Source organism: Balaenoptera physalus, assembly GCF_965194825.1.
Source record: "Balaenoptera physalus genome assembly, chromosome: 6".
In the NCBI taxonomy this organism is placed as follows: Eukaryota; Metazoa; Chordata; class Mammalia; order Artiodactyla; family Balaenopteridae; genus Balaenoptera; species Balaenoptera physalus.
This window is the reverse complement of record NC_138885.1, coordinates 123727256-123744429: the sequence shown is the minus strand read 5'-3', so window position 1 is coordinate 123744429 and position 17174 is coordinate 123727256.

Below are 17174 nucleotides of genomic sequence, written 5' to 3'. Positions count from 1 at the left end.
AACATAAATGTGTCCCAAGCCACCAACATGAGGAAATAAGTGGGTATGAAGGAAAGCAAGATTTGAAATGTATAGTGTGAGAAGCAAATCTTTAGAAAATTTTTACCATCATCAGCTGTGCAAAACTGTAAACCGAAGATTTCTGTTTTCATTAATGCCTAGTAAAATTAGTAAAAAACTATTAAAAATAAAAATAGAATCTGGTTAATCATGTGAGAAGACTGAATTATCTTTCTATTATTTCTACAGATTGTATTATAAAACTGTTGCCATATAAAGAGGTCAAAGAGAATGCAGCCCAGAAACACACATAAGAAGAAAAGTTTCATGGCAGTATGAAGGGTAACTAACTAATAAAAGGTATTGTTATGTTTCTGAATTTTTGTGATTTTCTGCTGCCAGGTGTTCAAAATTTATAATTTGCTGTGATTTCTTATTCTATATATCTATTTGTGTTTGTAACTAATATTGTGGTCTTCTTATTAAAGTAGGGCCCCCAGATTAAATAAGCTTCAGGTCCCACAAAACCTAAATCAGCCCCTGACCATGTGTTAATTATTTAGTTGCCAGATCATGAGATGTTCTGTGGTGTCCCAAGGGAGGTGGCCATGGGAGAGGGAGAGAGATGGTCCAAGAGTACCCACTAGGCTCCAAAGAATAGTTACTTACTAACTAGTAGACAAATATTTCAATGTTTTAACTGGTATGCTCCTACTGATGAAGTCCAGCTAAATATAAGCCCTGGCCCTTGCTCTTATGTAAGTGCTTTATCGGGGTAGTAGAAACTGGGCAAGGAACCAGAGGCCTTCAACCTCAGGCAATGCTTGAGAAAAATAATAAATTTGCCCCTTGAAGCATTCAACAGAAATTTATAGAAAAAAAGCACTGAATTTTAAGGTCAGTGGCCCAGAATAGGTAATAATAAGAACATTATAAATCACTAATAGTTATTAGACCAGATGGTTTCAGCTGCTTTTTTTTCCCCCAAGACTCCTGTGTCAGGCATGCAACAAACTGGAAATGAACTCCTGCCTTTATGGACTCTTCCTGGTCTCTGTCCCTGCCCCACGACTCCAAGTCATTGGATAGGCTGCCAAAGGTGATGAAAAACTCCATTCAACCATTGTGCGATATACTGTGGTCAGGTACTGGGGTAGGGGCTTTTTCTATTTAACCTCATTTCAGCCACTGTGTAGGCAAAGCCCCTCAGGTCAGCCATGGCTCTCACTTCTTTCCAGGGTCCCCTAGAGATGACCCACAGAGTCCAAGACTTGTATGGAGCAGTTTGACAACAAGCAACCTAAAGGAAACAGCACTTAGCTAAAAGGCAAACATCACCAACTAATTACACTGAGGATACTGAGTGACATCATTTAACTTCCAGCCTCAGTTTTCCTATAACCTAACCTAATGATGCCTCTTTGAAGTACTCTGAGGCTAGCCTCTCCACCTTCTTTGAGGCTCTTCAGATGCAAAGTCAAAGTGGAATCCCAGTTCTGCCATGCACCTATCACTTGACCTTGGGCAAGCCACTCTCTCCATCTGTGGCTTGGTGGTTAGTGGTGCCTTCCTTGCGGTGTGGTTCCTTGGCTTAAGGAAGAACATGTGAATGAAACTTAAGCAGAGACCTTAGAGCTTAGCAAATTCTCAATAAAAAGTAACTACTGCCAAATCTTGTACATTTTTAAACCACCAACTAACAGGAAATGATATTCAACATTGAGACTGACGTTTATTGTCTGTAAAGTAGCAGTGCGTTTCATTCCTATCGGATGTTTACTATCATGGGACAAGACTATTATTGGAACTAGTAGAAATGCTCAAATTTTCATTTCCAGTTTGCTATTTATCTTCAAAGTTATCTATGCACTAGAGAAAAGAAAGTCTTTCACTTCATTCCATCCATGTCTGAACAATTTTGGGGAGCGATTACTTACATTTAAAAGGAAATAGTAAATTAACTTACAGAGTTCTTAAAATTACAAAGACATATTCACAAATATGTAAATGCTTTGTTAAACCCTGAGTTAAGATGTGAAATCAGCAAGGTACTGTTTCCAGTATTTATGAAAAAAAGATGTAGTAAGCAAATTAGCAATATAGACAAGATTTCAAGGATAAAGTTTTCACTTCAAAAGATTCCTGAGTGTTTTAAAACAATAGCATAATCTAAGTGCTAACCTTACTTTTCTATTAATTTTTTCATGAGAACAGGCCCAGAAGATGTTACTTTTGATACTTTTAGCACTTTTAGCATGAGAATTTGAGAGTAACAGAGCTTCACTGGGAAATGGCTGTGGAGCAGGGGAACACATATGATGGACTTTATAATCTAAGACACAGATTCAAATCTGGGTTAAAGGACCTATTCGCTTTAAGTTCTCTCACCCTCAGTTTTCTCATCTGTAAAATCAAAATAGTGCTTCATATCAGAATTATAAGAAATTACGGTATGTCAAGAACCCCAATATTTTCTTATTCAAGTAATAATTGTTTGAAAATATTTCTAATTCAATCGGATTTTTTCACACCAATTATGTTAATGAAAAAGTTTTAATTCATGTAGTTAGCAGATGACCCATCATGATGATCTGGGTAACTTCTTATATTAAAGCCTTGGGAAAGTATAAATCTATTTGAAAAGAAATATTCTATTGAGATATTTTGGACCACAGTTAGTTACTTTAACTTCTCTCTTGAAAAAACTGCTCCAAATTTGATCTAAAAAATAGTTCCCCTGATAACTATAAATATCGGAGCCCAACCTATGTTTCTTGTGGAGGCAAAATTCCTGCCAATCTCTCTGACACTCTTGCTGACAGAAAGTCTGAAAAATTCAGGCCAATAATGCTTCACAGTATTTCTTTTTTCCATTCCTTTACACAAATCCAGTAGGGTCTCAGGGAAGGTAATCAAATATAAAAAAATATCATCATAAAGATTTACATTTTTAAAAATGTTGTTAGTCAATTTCAGGAACTTGGCTTATCTTGAACACTTTGAGCATGTTTCAAAGACATAGCAAAAATATCTAAGTCATCCATGTAGCTGGCAGTTTCAAATCCTCACACAATGATAAGACAATGGAACTTTTAAATAAACCAAATGGTTTTCTTGGCCAAACCTTTTTTCTGAATCATGTGACAATGTGTTTAATGCAACTGACCAAGGTGGTTTTGGTTTTATCTTCATGTTCTCAAAGGACTTAATGGGAACTGGGTGTTGACAATTTGCCCGGCAGGATTTTTATAGTGTGGTGTCACGGGCAGGCAAACTGGCACTCAGCAACCTAGTTAGCATAATTCTGATCTGCACGTCCCATGAGGCAGTCCTTCCAGTCAAGGGTGGAGTCAAAGAAGTCAGCAGACCAAAGTCAAAGCCAGATGGAAAATCACAGACTCAACAACACAAATGTCCATTTTCCCAAGAATAAAAACATGCTCAGGCACACATAAGCTAGCTTTCTTACTTCTCCTGAGATGTGCAGCAAGTGTTACTCTAGGAGGTGGGAAAGGAAAGTCACCTTGGATCAGGCTATCTTTGCTTCAGGAAGTTCACCAGAAATGGCCCTTTATAAACAATTTTAAAAGCAAGTGTCTTTCAGCTCTTCTAAGGGGGGGACGTTCAGGAGTGTTGCTGGGCTTTGCAGTAGCCTTGGGCTCAAATCCTATTGGCAATCAAAAGGGCTGTGTCCCTTCTAATTAACCAGTTTGAAACTATGAGTTTATTCAGGGTCTAAGGGCCCTTCTATGAGATAAGAAAGTGGTTCCAGACACCTCCCTTTTAGGTTCAAAGTCTTAGGCTCAGCCTATTTAGATTGAGGCCAATTGTAAGAAAATAAAACAACCAAACAGGAAACTTCCCAGAAGTAGGAACTTGGATTCTAGTTGGGCGGCCTGGGTTAAACACTAGAGCCTCAGTACTAAGAACATTTGATGGCTGATGATGTCATGGGACCCTTCCTAACCAGTCACCATGGTAGCCTGAGAGTGTCCTCAAGGCAGAGTCAGCTTAAAACCTTCAGGGCCCTTAAATACTGAGAAGAGTTATGTTTCCCAACCAATCACCATTCCTGCCCTAAATGTCATTCAAAGTAATCATTATACTAAACCGTAAAATAAGGGTAAGAAGATCCAAGAGTTAAAAGCTAGCTAATAATGCTTATTTGATGCTTCTATTGCAGTATTAAATCTTTCAAAAGAACCTTTTACCTCAATTTTTGTGCACCCCCATTGTAGTCTGGATTTTGAGTTATCCAGCCTTGTCTTGAGGGAAATGGTCAACTGTTTGGGAACTCAAAGATCTACAGCCTTGGAGTCCTGGACCTATTTTTGTCTAAAGAGTCCAGAGCTAAATGGACACTCAGGGAGCAGGAGTCCTCTCACGTATGGTGTGTTTTGTAACCAAAGTACTTCCTGGGTCCCCCAGGCTTGCACTGGGTCATCACATATCCTGTTTCCAGCAACGCCTTGGAGACAGAGAGGCCAAGGTTGTGGCAATATTCCAAGCAAGAGAAAATGTAGGCTGAAACTAGGGCAGAGGAATGAAAAGAAAGCACTGGACAGAGAAATATTGTGAATAGAAAATCAAGAGACTTTTTGGTGGTTTGGGATAGTAAAAGAATAAGCAAGTGTTCTTCATTTGGGTTACAGGTAACGCTGCCAATCGAGATAGAAATTATAAGAGGAGGTGGAGGAGATAGTTAAGAGGATGAAGAGAGATGTGGTGATTTGGGTTTATGGCAGGTTGACCTTGTTGACTCTCTCTCCAGGTAGATCTGGACATCCCTGGGGGCAGGGACACGGATGTGGATCTATAACTTATGAGAAGGAAGACTGAGAGTCACGCAGATGGTTGAAGATAAGGAGCCTAGGTAAAATATATCATATATATTTTTTAATATAGTATATAAAAACCACGTTTTTAATATCTCTAAAGAGTAATTTGGTCATCATAATGTGATGTTGTCTTTAAGTTTACTGCGTATTTTTCCTTCCAAAAAAGTCGATCTTAAAAAAGGGGGTTGAAAAAATTAACCATGAACCTGGTTCATGTTTCTCCAAAGTCTGCTTTCAGCTCTGGCTGTGCATTCAGATCCCTGATCAGCCGTAACAACAAGAATCAATGGGTGCAGCTCTTATCAGCTTTCTCACCTATAATGAGATGCTGAGTCCCAAGAAAATACAACTCAGCAAAAGAAATTGGACCTGGGGCTTCCCTGGTGGCGCAGTGGTTGAGAATCTGCCTGCCAATGCAGGGGACACGGGTTCGAGCCCTGGTCTGGGAAGATCCCACATGCCGCGGAACAACTGGGCCCGTGAGCCACAATTACTGAGCCTGTGCATCTGGAGCCTGTGCTCCACAACAGGAGAGGCCATGATAGTGAGAGGCCCACGCACCGTGATGAAGAGTGGCCCCCACTTGCCACAACTAGAGAAAGCCCTCGCACAGAAACTAAGACCTAACACAGACATAAATAAATAAATAAATAAATAAAATTTAAGAAAAAAAAGAAATTGGATCTGCCAGAGGATGTGTGAAGACAGGAAGTAAGTTTCATCGTGCCGACTTAACAGGACAAATCATTCTGTAGATTAAGGATGTCAGTCTTTTCTAAGCCAGACACATTTTAGGATACTGGCAGTTTTCCTCTCCAGCCAATATTTTTTCAATTTTCATAACACAAAATTTGTTTTAAGTACACTTCTTTTTTGTTTCTAACTTAGGGTACCTGGCTAAGGATTTCTTCTCTCTGGGCCTTGCCGTTTCAGCAAAAGATGAAGGTACTAGGGAAAGTGATCTGGGCAGTCTCTTCTCTTCCTAATGTCCTAGTATTAAAAGTTAATGGCAAAAGGGCATCTCTTTAATAAATGGATCACTGAAGTTTTGTTATCCATTTAGAGCCTGCTTTCCTTTTACTATGTAACCAAGATGTCAGATGATACCTCTATGTGTCTTGATATCTATATAAGATTGCAACAAAATCTCAATTCCAAACCCTGTGCACATCCTAACCCATCTTTCATAATTTCTGCAAACTCCTAGGAGAGCTTTGGTCTCATGAGAACTTCTGGCATTAACCTTGACTTTCTCAGTTGATGAATCAACTTGCCATTTTATATCTGCCCCCTACCCATTGATCAAGATGTGAAACTCAACCTTTTCCTCCATTTCCTCAATTCCTAAAGGGAAATGGGGCGGTGACTTTACTACAGATTTGAAAGGAACACAGGGAGTGTAAACAGAAATAGAAACAGTCCATGTGAAAATTAGGCATCTCCACTCTCCACTTGAGAAGTCACCTGCCTACTGGGCATTTCCACTGGCCAGTTCACCTCTGTGGTTCCCAGTCTCACTCTGAGAGTCTCACTCTGTTCCTCTGAGAGCGGAACAATTTTTAATTTTCTTGTTCTGAGCACTTTAACTGTCTCTTTTATCACTTTCGCTCTGTTTTATTTACCTCAGGCTCTTTCTCACCTGCTATCCCAAATGTCTTAGTAGACAGAAAACAAAGACAGTTTTCTCCCTAAGATGAAGTCAACTGCCAACTGCTAAGAGAATATATTTTTCACACAAACTCTCCCAACACACACAATGGTAATGGCAACCCTGCTGCTATATTAAGAGCTGTCATCTTTCCATAGTTCCCACACACATTCCAAGAAGCTCTCATTGTCTGGTTCACAAAATGTCCCTGGCCAGATGTTCAGCATCAAAGACATAAGGACCTTGCAAGTTCTAACAAGCCAGAAAAGAGTTGACGTTTCCCTCCATGGAAAATAGCACTGGTCTTCAACAGGACAGACATTCCCGATTGGTAAGCTACAGCTTACTCTTGGGCTGGGAGTCTTTGTGGGGGGAAGTTGTAGGATGTTTACAAATTAAAGCCCATGTTTAAAACCATTCAAATACTTCCAAAAATTAAAGTTATATCTGAAAACCACGAGTATGGTTCTTTTCATAAATTTCTAAAGCCACTAACTATGATTTTGGTGCATACAGAGGGCTGTACCAAGTAATATCTCCCCTTGACCAACCTGGCAAATCATCCCGGTTAAACTGGTTATTACTTTAGTCACTTATTTATCACCAGGGGTGAGTCTCATTTTGGGAGTGTATGTAATTTTATAAAATTTACCTTGTTTTCCACAAATTTTTTCTACAGGTAAAGGAGCCATATATGACTTTTGTCCTTGTTATTGTTATCTAGTATTGCATGTTCCTATATGAAGTATCATTGATTGTATTTTCTTAATTGTTTTTTCTCGACTTTTTAATCAATAATTTCAATTGGTTTTTGATGTCAACAAATTAGCTCAATTCTGATTCTTGATAGAACTTCAAAATAAGCATTTTCTAGACACATAAATAACCCTTACACCTGAAAACAAATAATATTTAAACATAATTTCAATAAATAGATTTTAAAGTGTATTATAGACTTCTACAACTTCAGAATATCAATTTTCAAAATATATTTGAACATACATGAATGTATGCAAAAGTGATATCTTGTGAAATTTCAGAATGTTGATTGCAGAATTAGGTGAAAATTTATGTCTCAATACTTGCTATTTTGCTTACATAGACTTCGTTTTCGAATTTTTTGATTCAATTTAGTTTTTAATGTTCTTAAAAATGCAGTCGACCTAAGAACTTTTTTGAAAAGCCAATTTTTCTGCAACCAAAGAAGGGCTATAATCCTCTTAAGTATCTTGCATTTAAGTAGATTTAAATTTTTATGACATTTATTTTCTCATCATAATGGACAAGACTTTGATTAAAGCCAGAAGGCCATCAGACTCACAAAACAAACATAGAAGTCCAAGAAATGTGTGAGGCCCTATTTAAGCAGTCTACTGAGGATTATCTTAAACTTGAATTTGTGAGACCTGATCTTTCTCCTCCTCTGCTCAGATGACTTGTTTTCATGCTCAAGTTAGCAAGAGAAGAAATGGCGCCAAGTAAACTGAGCCCGGCACCTTGCAAAAACATCCATCTCACAGAGAAAAGGATTGGAACATTTCTAAGCAATTCCAAGTGCAAAGAAAAGAGCAAAGTCCTTTTATGAAATCGGTCACAGCAGTACAGACAAAATTCAAGAAGCTACTACTTACAACATCTCACAGTGAACAGCTAATGCCAAAACCCAACATGGTACTACTCATCCCTTATTTAACCATCCAGTCTGAAAACCCTCTACGTGTTTGGAAAATAATTCTAAGAGTAAGCTCCCTGACGTCATGGCATATGGCATAGAGATAACTATAATTTAAAATAGGATTAAATGCAAAGAATTTCATTACCAGTTGATGGATTTATAGGTGTTAGTGGGTTGGAGCACAAGACAGACAACAGCTTGAGTTGGACTGAGGTTTCAAAGAATTGAAGGTGAGTTGGAAGCTACAAAACTGCCCATGAGGTCATTTAGAAGCCTTCCACCCAGCAGAGAAGGTGCATTCAACATAACGCAGGCACTGACTGAAGAAAAAAGGAACAATGTCATCCTTATGCCCCACCATTGGAGGCTGTGCAGTAGGCTGATTCTAATGCATCAAATGGTGGTGATAGTAATATGGACCTTGTATGGATCCTATGAGGATTGACTGAGGCCATGTCTAACAAGCACCTGCCATACAGTAAATATAAAGAAAAGGAGGTGGTGGGAGGAAGAGCAGGAGAAATGGGAGTGGAAGAAGGAGAAGAGGCTTGATATTGTGAAAATGATTATCTGGGTTTCTATTCCATCAGTGGTACTCTGGGAATATTCATTGCTCTGTAGTACGGTTACTGATTTAGATGTTGAGCTTGTCTGCTAAAGTGGACGGGAATCACTGCCTCCTAGAAGGATGCCTAGTGCATAGTAGCTGTTCAGAGGATATTACTGAACAGGTGGCAAATGACAGCCCAGACATGCTCAGTGATGCCCGGCAACACATGGCCATCCAACCGGCCTTGCTGGAAGATCTCGTTTCCTGGGTCCTGGCGGCTGCACACGCTCTTTCTGTCAACCAAGGAGATGGGCTCCGATGAGACACTCTTGCAAATATCAGCTCTGCCTCTTTAACTTTTCCTGGCCTTTTCAAGTCTCTGGATAACTGCCACTTTATGCAAGAGAGAACTGAAGTGAAATGTATCCTCCAGTAACTTTAGACGAGGTTGTGAGAGGTTTCTGGCTAATTGTAGTGCTCAGTAACTTCTGTTAATGGTGCTTTTCCCATCAGACGTGCTGTGAGTAATGGGATATGGCAGCCTTCGTTTCATTACCCAGTCAGGATGCCCAAGAGTAGTGCCAAGAGGCGCTTAGTCTCCAGCCAGCTGCCCTTCCCTCCCCGGTATCCACTTTGCAGACATGGAGGAAAGGCCTCCAGCTCTTCTAAGCTTGATCTCTCTTGGATGGCAGTTGGGAGGAAATCGAGGCAGTACGGAGTAGTGGTTAGGGGCATGGGGATGGCGCTGAGACTCAAATAATGTCTCCACTGCGTATGAGCTGAGCGGCTTTGGGCAGTGTTACTGACTGAATTGTGTCCCCTCAAAAATTCTTATGTTGAAGCCCTAGCCTTCCAATATGACTGTATTTGCAAATAGGGCCTTTTAAAGTGGTAATTAAGGTTAAATAAGGTCATAAGAATGGAGCCCTAATCCAACGTGACTGATGGCCTTACAAGAAGAGGAAAAGACATCAGAGATGGGAGCGCACAGAGAAACGGCCATGTGAGGATACAGAAGGTGGCCATCTGCAAGCCAAAGAGAGAGGCCTCAGGAGAAGCAAAACCTGCAACACCTTGACCTTTGACTTTCAGCCTCCAGAACTGTAAGAAAATTAATTTCTGTTGTTGAAACCCCCCAGTCTGGTTTGTTTTGTTTTGTTTTATTCTTTTGTCATGGCAGCCTGAGCAGACCAAGACAGGTAGATTTTCAATCTCAGTCTCAGGTGTCCTCTACAAATGGAGATAATCATAGACTCTACCTCAATGGGCTAGTGTGAGGATCGCAGGAGATGAGGTCTGTAAAATCCTGGGCCAGTGCCTGACACAGAGAAAGGGCTCCACACTCGTGAGGCATTGATTTTACTATTACAACTCATCCATTTTTAAAATGCATCATATGAGGTCCAGAGAAGTTAAATCACAGCTCCAAGTCGTTATCTATTTGACAAGCCCAGCTTGGGAGCCAGGATCCTCAGGGTCAGCACTTAAGGGAATGGGACTGATGGCCATGTCATCAGTATCTAATGTTATCTAGTTCATTCCCCTTACAGCAGCTGCCTACATTTCTCATTCCTAACATCAGTGTAGGGTAGTGGTTAGGGACACAGGATGAGGGTTCTGACCAAGGTCAAGGCGCTGTTCCAGGTGCTGGGAACTAGGAGGTGAATGAGACAGACAAGTTCCCTGCTGTCACAGGGCGAAGTTCTGCCAGCAGGGGGCAGATGTTGACTAGCATCACAGAAGCACGATCATTTCAGAGATGGATAACTAAGGTATTCTGCTGGAGAGTGACTGCCGAGAGGGTGACAGCGAAGGCCTCTCCCAGGAGAAGTCTCTCCAGCCGAGACCTAAAAAATGAGAAAGAGCCAGGCAAGACAAGAGCTAGGGGAAGGGAGTTTAGGCTCCAGGAACAGGACGTACAGAGTCCCTGAAGCAGAATCAAGCTGAGATGCTTCAGGAATAGTAAGAAGGAATTGTGATCGTTAGCTTGTCTTTAACATAGCTTATTGATCTTCTTCTTCTACATAGAAACCTTGTTTACTCACAGATTAATGTCCAAGAGGTGTTCATTATCATGAGAGAAAAGAAGAAGAATCCATGCATCCTTTTCCAATTTAACTGAAACCCAAAGTGAGGGCTGATCTCAAAGGGAAAAAATCAAAAGAAAGGGAAGGTGGTGGCAGGAATTGGCCAGTGTGAGCAGAGACGGAAACCGTGCGAATACACATAGTGCCTCAGAGCTGAGGAGGGCCTTGGAGACTACCTGCCTCATTTTGAAGATGAGGAGACAGGCCATGAGGGTTCAAGGACCTGATTAAAGGCACACGTAAGACAGTAGCAGAATCAGGACTGGAACGCAAGCCTCCCAACTCTTCAGGCAAACAAGAGGCTCATTTCCCCCTTCCTGGTCAATGTTTCCCTAAGGGTCTGTGGGGTGCGAAGCTGGGGTACAGTGACTCAAGCCAGACACTGATGCCTACACTTCAGGGGCTTATGACAAGAGCAAGGTTTAGAGGAACTAAGTAAGTTGCCTAAGGTTGCACAAGTATCAAGTAGTAGGACGTGCTTAAAGCTATAGTCTGTCTGCTTTCAACACCTGAACTCTTAATTATGTGTTGAGCAAGGTGGTTTTTTGGTACCTGTCAATCATACACACAGGCTCGTTCCTGACGCTTAGAGGAAGTCACAGCTGTGACTTAAGGATGAAAATCAACAAAGGCAAACTCTCCTGAAATTATAGGCTCTTGGTAAACTAAGTCAAAATCCAAAACACCGTAGGAAGTTACCAAGACTGAAGGACTCTCACTCAGCCTTTCCGATTCAGCTCCCCAGGAAGAAGCCTCTTTTGATCTCTTCCTTTGCATCTTCCATTTTCCCCCAGCAATGATGATTACCTGTCCCTCATGCTGCTCCAGCCCGTTGCACCTGCCTTCATTATATACGTATTCAAAATTCTTATTCTAACGTATTAGACATTAGAAAATTATTCTGAGTTAGAAATAAAATAAAACATCTCTTGGGAAAACCAAGAAAATCAAAACTTCTGACATGAAGCAAGAGCCATTGGACGCCAACATTCTGACAGCTCTCCACCACAGGCCGAGGCTGTGACTGTGCCTTCTCATTGTGCCTCTTCACTTTTTAACATTCACCACCCTGAGTGCCCATCAGAAACAAGGTAAAGGGCAGCTTAGGAAAAAGTATGACTAAAGGGCATTGGTAGCCCTGAGACCAAAAACTCTCTGCAGACTCTGATCCAAAAGTCAGACCATTTTTGTTCCTACTAAGAAATAGATAAAGATCCAGATGTAAGCACCTTTAGATTCATACTTTAAAATCCTCAAGAACCATGCTGTTTCCACAGCTCTATTTTACATGCTTGTTTTATGAGTCTCTTGATGCAAATCTAAACCTTGAACGTTCTTCCACAAACCATTAATATTTGAAATATAATTCAAGGAGGAGGCTGTGTGGCAATCAAGTGCTAGCATCCAGAATTGATGAAAAACACAGGAGGCCTTGAGTGTTTAGAAGAAGTGCCTGCAGGCTGGGGCTGTAGGAACAAACTCTTCCCATCACCATGGTAACACACACAGAGGTAGCACAGTCCCAAGATCGCATCCCCTCATTTCTCCCCTAAAACTGAAGATCATTTAAGGTTACCTAGAAAGGAATAAAAAGGAAAAAATAAAGGAGAGAAGCCAGGAAGGAAAATTTTAAGGTGTATATTATTCCCTAGACATTGACACTCATCGTAGAAACTCATAGTTCCCTAAGAAAATTTCCATCTATTTTTCCTCTTTTGTGGATTCTCTCACAGGTGAAAAGGTCAACTACTCTTTCCATGCTTGCTCAACCTTGGATTTTTGTGCTAATATCAACTTACCAATATCTATTTTGTTGAGTACATTGTGTTTACAGAGCACTATGTGGAATTGTAAAAGATGGAGAAAATACATTGTCACAGCATCAGGGTGAGAAATTTTGATTTATTAAGTTTAATTTTTTTAATTGAGAAATAAAATAAACACTGTTGAAATCATTTAAGGATGTTCCTGTTGTAGATAATCTCCAAAGAGGGTTTCATCATTTCCTTCCCTTTCTACATGCATGTTGCTCCACTCTTCAAGAGGGGGAGTCTATTTCCCCTACCCTTCTAACTGGGCTAGCTTTGTGACTTGCTTTTGACCAATATAGCAGAAGTGATATTCTGGGACTTCTGAGTCCAGGCTTTAAGAGGAAACATAGCTTCTGCTCACTCTCTATGAGGAGCCAGACATCATGTATCAAATAAGTCCGATTACTCTGAAACCACCATGCTATGAGGAAGCCCAAGCTAGCCAGAGAGAGAGACCCTACTAGCTCCCAGCTATTCCAGCCATCTCAAGCAATGCACCAGATTTAGGAATAAAGAAGCCACCCTGGATGTTCTGGCCCTAGCAGACCCACAAGAAGAACCACACAGCAGAGCCCAGCCCAAATTGCAGAAACTTGAGAATTAAATAATTGTTATTGTTGTTTTAAGCTACAAAGTTTTGGGATTCAAGTGGGGTGATTTGGAAAACAGCAAGAGATAACTGAACCAACTCCAAAGCAACATAGAAACCTGATATTTGGTAATGCATTTAAATGTTATAAAAGGGGTTTATTTGGAGACTGGGGGCTTAAATGCCATTCACTGTTCCAAAAATTTGCATGTGTTAATTCATTTAAGCTTCACAATGACCTATATGAAGAACAAACCATTATTATTCCCATTTTACAGGCACAGGGAAGTTGCCTGTCCAAGCAGTTAGTGATAAATTTAAGGTTCAAATGCAAATAATTGCAGGTTCCAGATCCATGGACATAACCACTGCACTCTGTAGTCGCTCACAGTAGAGGAGACTTTGAGGCTGAATTGGCAGGTAACGCAGTACAAAAATTGCCAAAATGGGAGGACTGCTCCTGGCAAGAGGAATAGCATAAGTCTTGGGTCCGACATAGGAATGTATGAGACATATAGACAGACTGAGAGGACTGGTTTAGGAAGAACAGAAAAATCTACATAAAGAGGCATTAATAAGAGTCTCAACCAACCAGTAACAGTCTGAAAGTCAAGCTAAGGATCTCTAGCTAAGACTTTGCCCTGTTGTGATTGGCCATCTGTCTTGAGGCATGACACCGGTGTTCTGCCTTTTACTTGTTTGGTGTTTTAGAGCAGGGTTTCTCAAACTTTGCTGCACATTAGCAGAACCTGGGGAAATTTTAAAGCTCTTAATGTCCAGGCTTCACTCCAGACCACCTACGCCAAAATCCTTGGGAGTAGACCCAGATATCAATATTTTTTTTAACCTCCCCAGATGATCCCAGTAACATAGACTAGTTTGAGAACTAGTCTTAGGTATCTACACTTTTCCACTCTAGGAGTAAATGACTCAAATGACAATGATGCTTTGAACTTCTCAGCGGTCTAAGAACACCCTCTCTAATATATGCCATCTCAGAATGCCCATTGTGGGGACTTTACGTGTGACAGTGGACCTGAACCTTGAGGATTTTTCAGCTCACCTGAAAACTTCCATCTGTTACTGGCACGGTGGATGACTGATTATCCATTTTGATTATACCTTATTACAATAGTAACATAATTAATGAAAATCACCACATTTTATTTTTTTTAAAGAACGGTGATAAAAATTAATCATGCTACAGCAGGTCCCCAACACTTACCTCCTGAACAGACTGGGCAAGAGAGCAGAATATTCACTGTAATCTCTTCTTGACTGATTTGACTTGACTTTCAAATAGAATCCAGTGAAGGTAAGAAGCAAAGAGGAAAAACCATTCATCTCTTCCAGAACAAAAAAGAGAAAGGATAAGTAGAACCCAGGATTTTTGCCACAGAGGAAGCATTAGACATACACACACTCAAAACCTGACCCCACCATTCCCCTCTCAGAACCGAACGTGTTTAGAAATAATATATTGGGGAACTGGATTCCTGACATGGCCAGTCGAGTAGATGTATCTGCCTTTCCTCTTGCTCAGTTTCCATAAAATTCAGAAAAGATTATTTTAATAAAAAGAAAATCATAATAGCAGTAGAAAACAATAAAGAATATCATTAGTAGATCAAAAATTTCTAGGAATGTATTAAAGAAGGAAGACTGGTGATATTAGACTGAGGATAAAAAAAGACTAGAGAAAATCAAAGCACTGTGTAAGAGAACACTGTTCTGGATCGGTTCTAAGAGTGCTCTAACTTCGATCAATAGCTGTAAAGGGGCTTCCCTGGTGGCACAGTGGTTAAGAATCTGCCTGCCAATGCAGGGTACACGGGTTCGAGCCCTGGTCCGGGAAGATCCCACATGCCGCGGAGCAACTAAGCCCATGCGCCACAACTACTGAAGCCCACGTGCCAAAACTACTGAAGCCCACGTGCCTAGAGCCCGTGCTCCGCAACAAGAGAAGCCACCGCAATGAGAAGCCCGCACACCACAAGGAAGAGTAGCCCCCGCTCGCAGCAACTAGAGAAAGCCCGCGCGCAGCAACAAAGACACAACGCAGCCAAAAATAAATAAATAAAATTTTTTAAAAAAGAAAAAAATAGCTGTAAAGAGTAAGAGGAAGCACAGACATCAATGGGGTAATTAATTGAATAATTATGTCTAAAAGTTAGGCATTATTATCCTTCATCCCATTTCCATGCACATGTAATGAAACGTGTATGCAGATAATAAAAATTTATAGCACAGTGAATATTTGTTAGTAATCACAATAGAGTGAACAGGTAAAATTCTCCTATTAAAAGACAAAAAGCCCCATATTGAGTTTAAAATATCCATTTTCCATTTACAAAAAACACATCCTGAGAAAAATGAAACAACAAGACTAAAAATTGAAGAATGAAGAAAGAGAATTCTATCAAAGGAGGAGCAAAAGTGACAACATTAATATCAAACAAAATATAATCAAAGTCAAAAAACATTAAAAGGGAAAAATATGGGCCTCGTGTATTTTTTTAAGGATCATACACTAAGAAACCATAGCACTAAGGTCCTTTATGCAAATAACACATCAGCTTCAGATACCGTGTCTTCAAACTGAGAAGTTTTCTTAGTGAAACCCAGAAAGTGCACATGTAATTCAATCGAAGCTCTTCATTCCCACTGAGGCTAGGCAAGGTGGTCCTGAGGGACCCCTGAGGACATTGGCTGCCCTGTCTGAAGATAAGAGGGGAAAAAATGACAACAGGAAGCAGTGTGTTACTCTAGATTGGAATTGTATTTATATAGGAGCCTGAAACAAGAGCCACAAGGACTTCTGTTGACTTCACATGATTTGGGAGCCATGTAAAACCCTGACAGTCCCCAATCATGAACTTGTTCAGTTCTGTATTAGGAGGAGCTTTATCCTGGTCTGGCCAATGGTTGAATGGGCTGCCTTGGGGGGCAGTAAGCCTTTCCTTCTTGAAAAATCTGAGCCTGGGATGGAGATCTCCCTGCGGTGGTGGTAGGGTAAGGACACATGCATGAAATGGGTGATCAAGCTAGATCGTTTCATTCAGATGTATCATTCTAAACCCACAGACCTGTGAATTAAATCAATGTAAATTGAAATGACCACATCCAAGGTAGCGAGGAAAACAGGGAAGAGGGAAGTATTTTCTTGCAGCTAACGTGTAGATTTGAATAGTCAGCTTCTGGAGACAAGGGGAGTACAAGGTCTCTCCTCTAACCTTCTGACATGAGGAAGATGGCTAAATCTGTCTGTAGTAGATTGAATTATACTTTGCAAGTATTCACTTCCCTCGTGTCCCACTCCCACAGGAAAGAGTATACATTCCAGCTTTGGTCATGTGACTTGCCTCGACTAGTAGCATGTGAGTGGACATGCCATATCTAACTTGGAGAAGATGCTTTAAACATGACCTGTGGTTTGGCTAGGCATCTTGCTCCTGTGTCTCCCTCACAAGTCTTAGCTTGCTAAGACTTCCAGAACAAAGTACCATGAACTGTCTCAAACAACAGAAATTTATTTTCTCAGATCTGTAAGCTGAAGTCCAAGATCAAGGTGTCAGCAAGGTTAGTTTCTTCTGAGGCTGTGAGAGAAGGATCTGTTTAAGTGTCTCTCCTTGACTTGTAGATATCCATCTTCTCCCTGCATCTCTTCACATGGCATTCTCCCTAGGCGCATGTCTCCGAGTTTTCCCTTTTTATAGGAACATAAGTCATATTGGATTAGGGCCACCCCAATGATCTCATTTTAACTCGGTTACCTCTGTAAAGACAATATCTCCAAATAAGGTCACCTACTGAGGGTTAGGACCTCAGCATATGAATTTTGTGGGGATACAATTCAACCCACAACAAAGAGCATACCCCAGATTGGGACTGCTGGGTCAGTCTGGGTCTGGAAGGGAGAGACCATGTGGAGCAGACCTGCTAGAGACCTGCAACCCTTATGTTACATGAGCAAAAA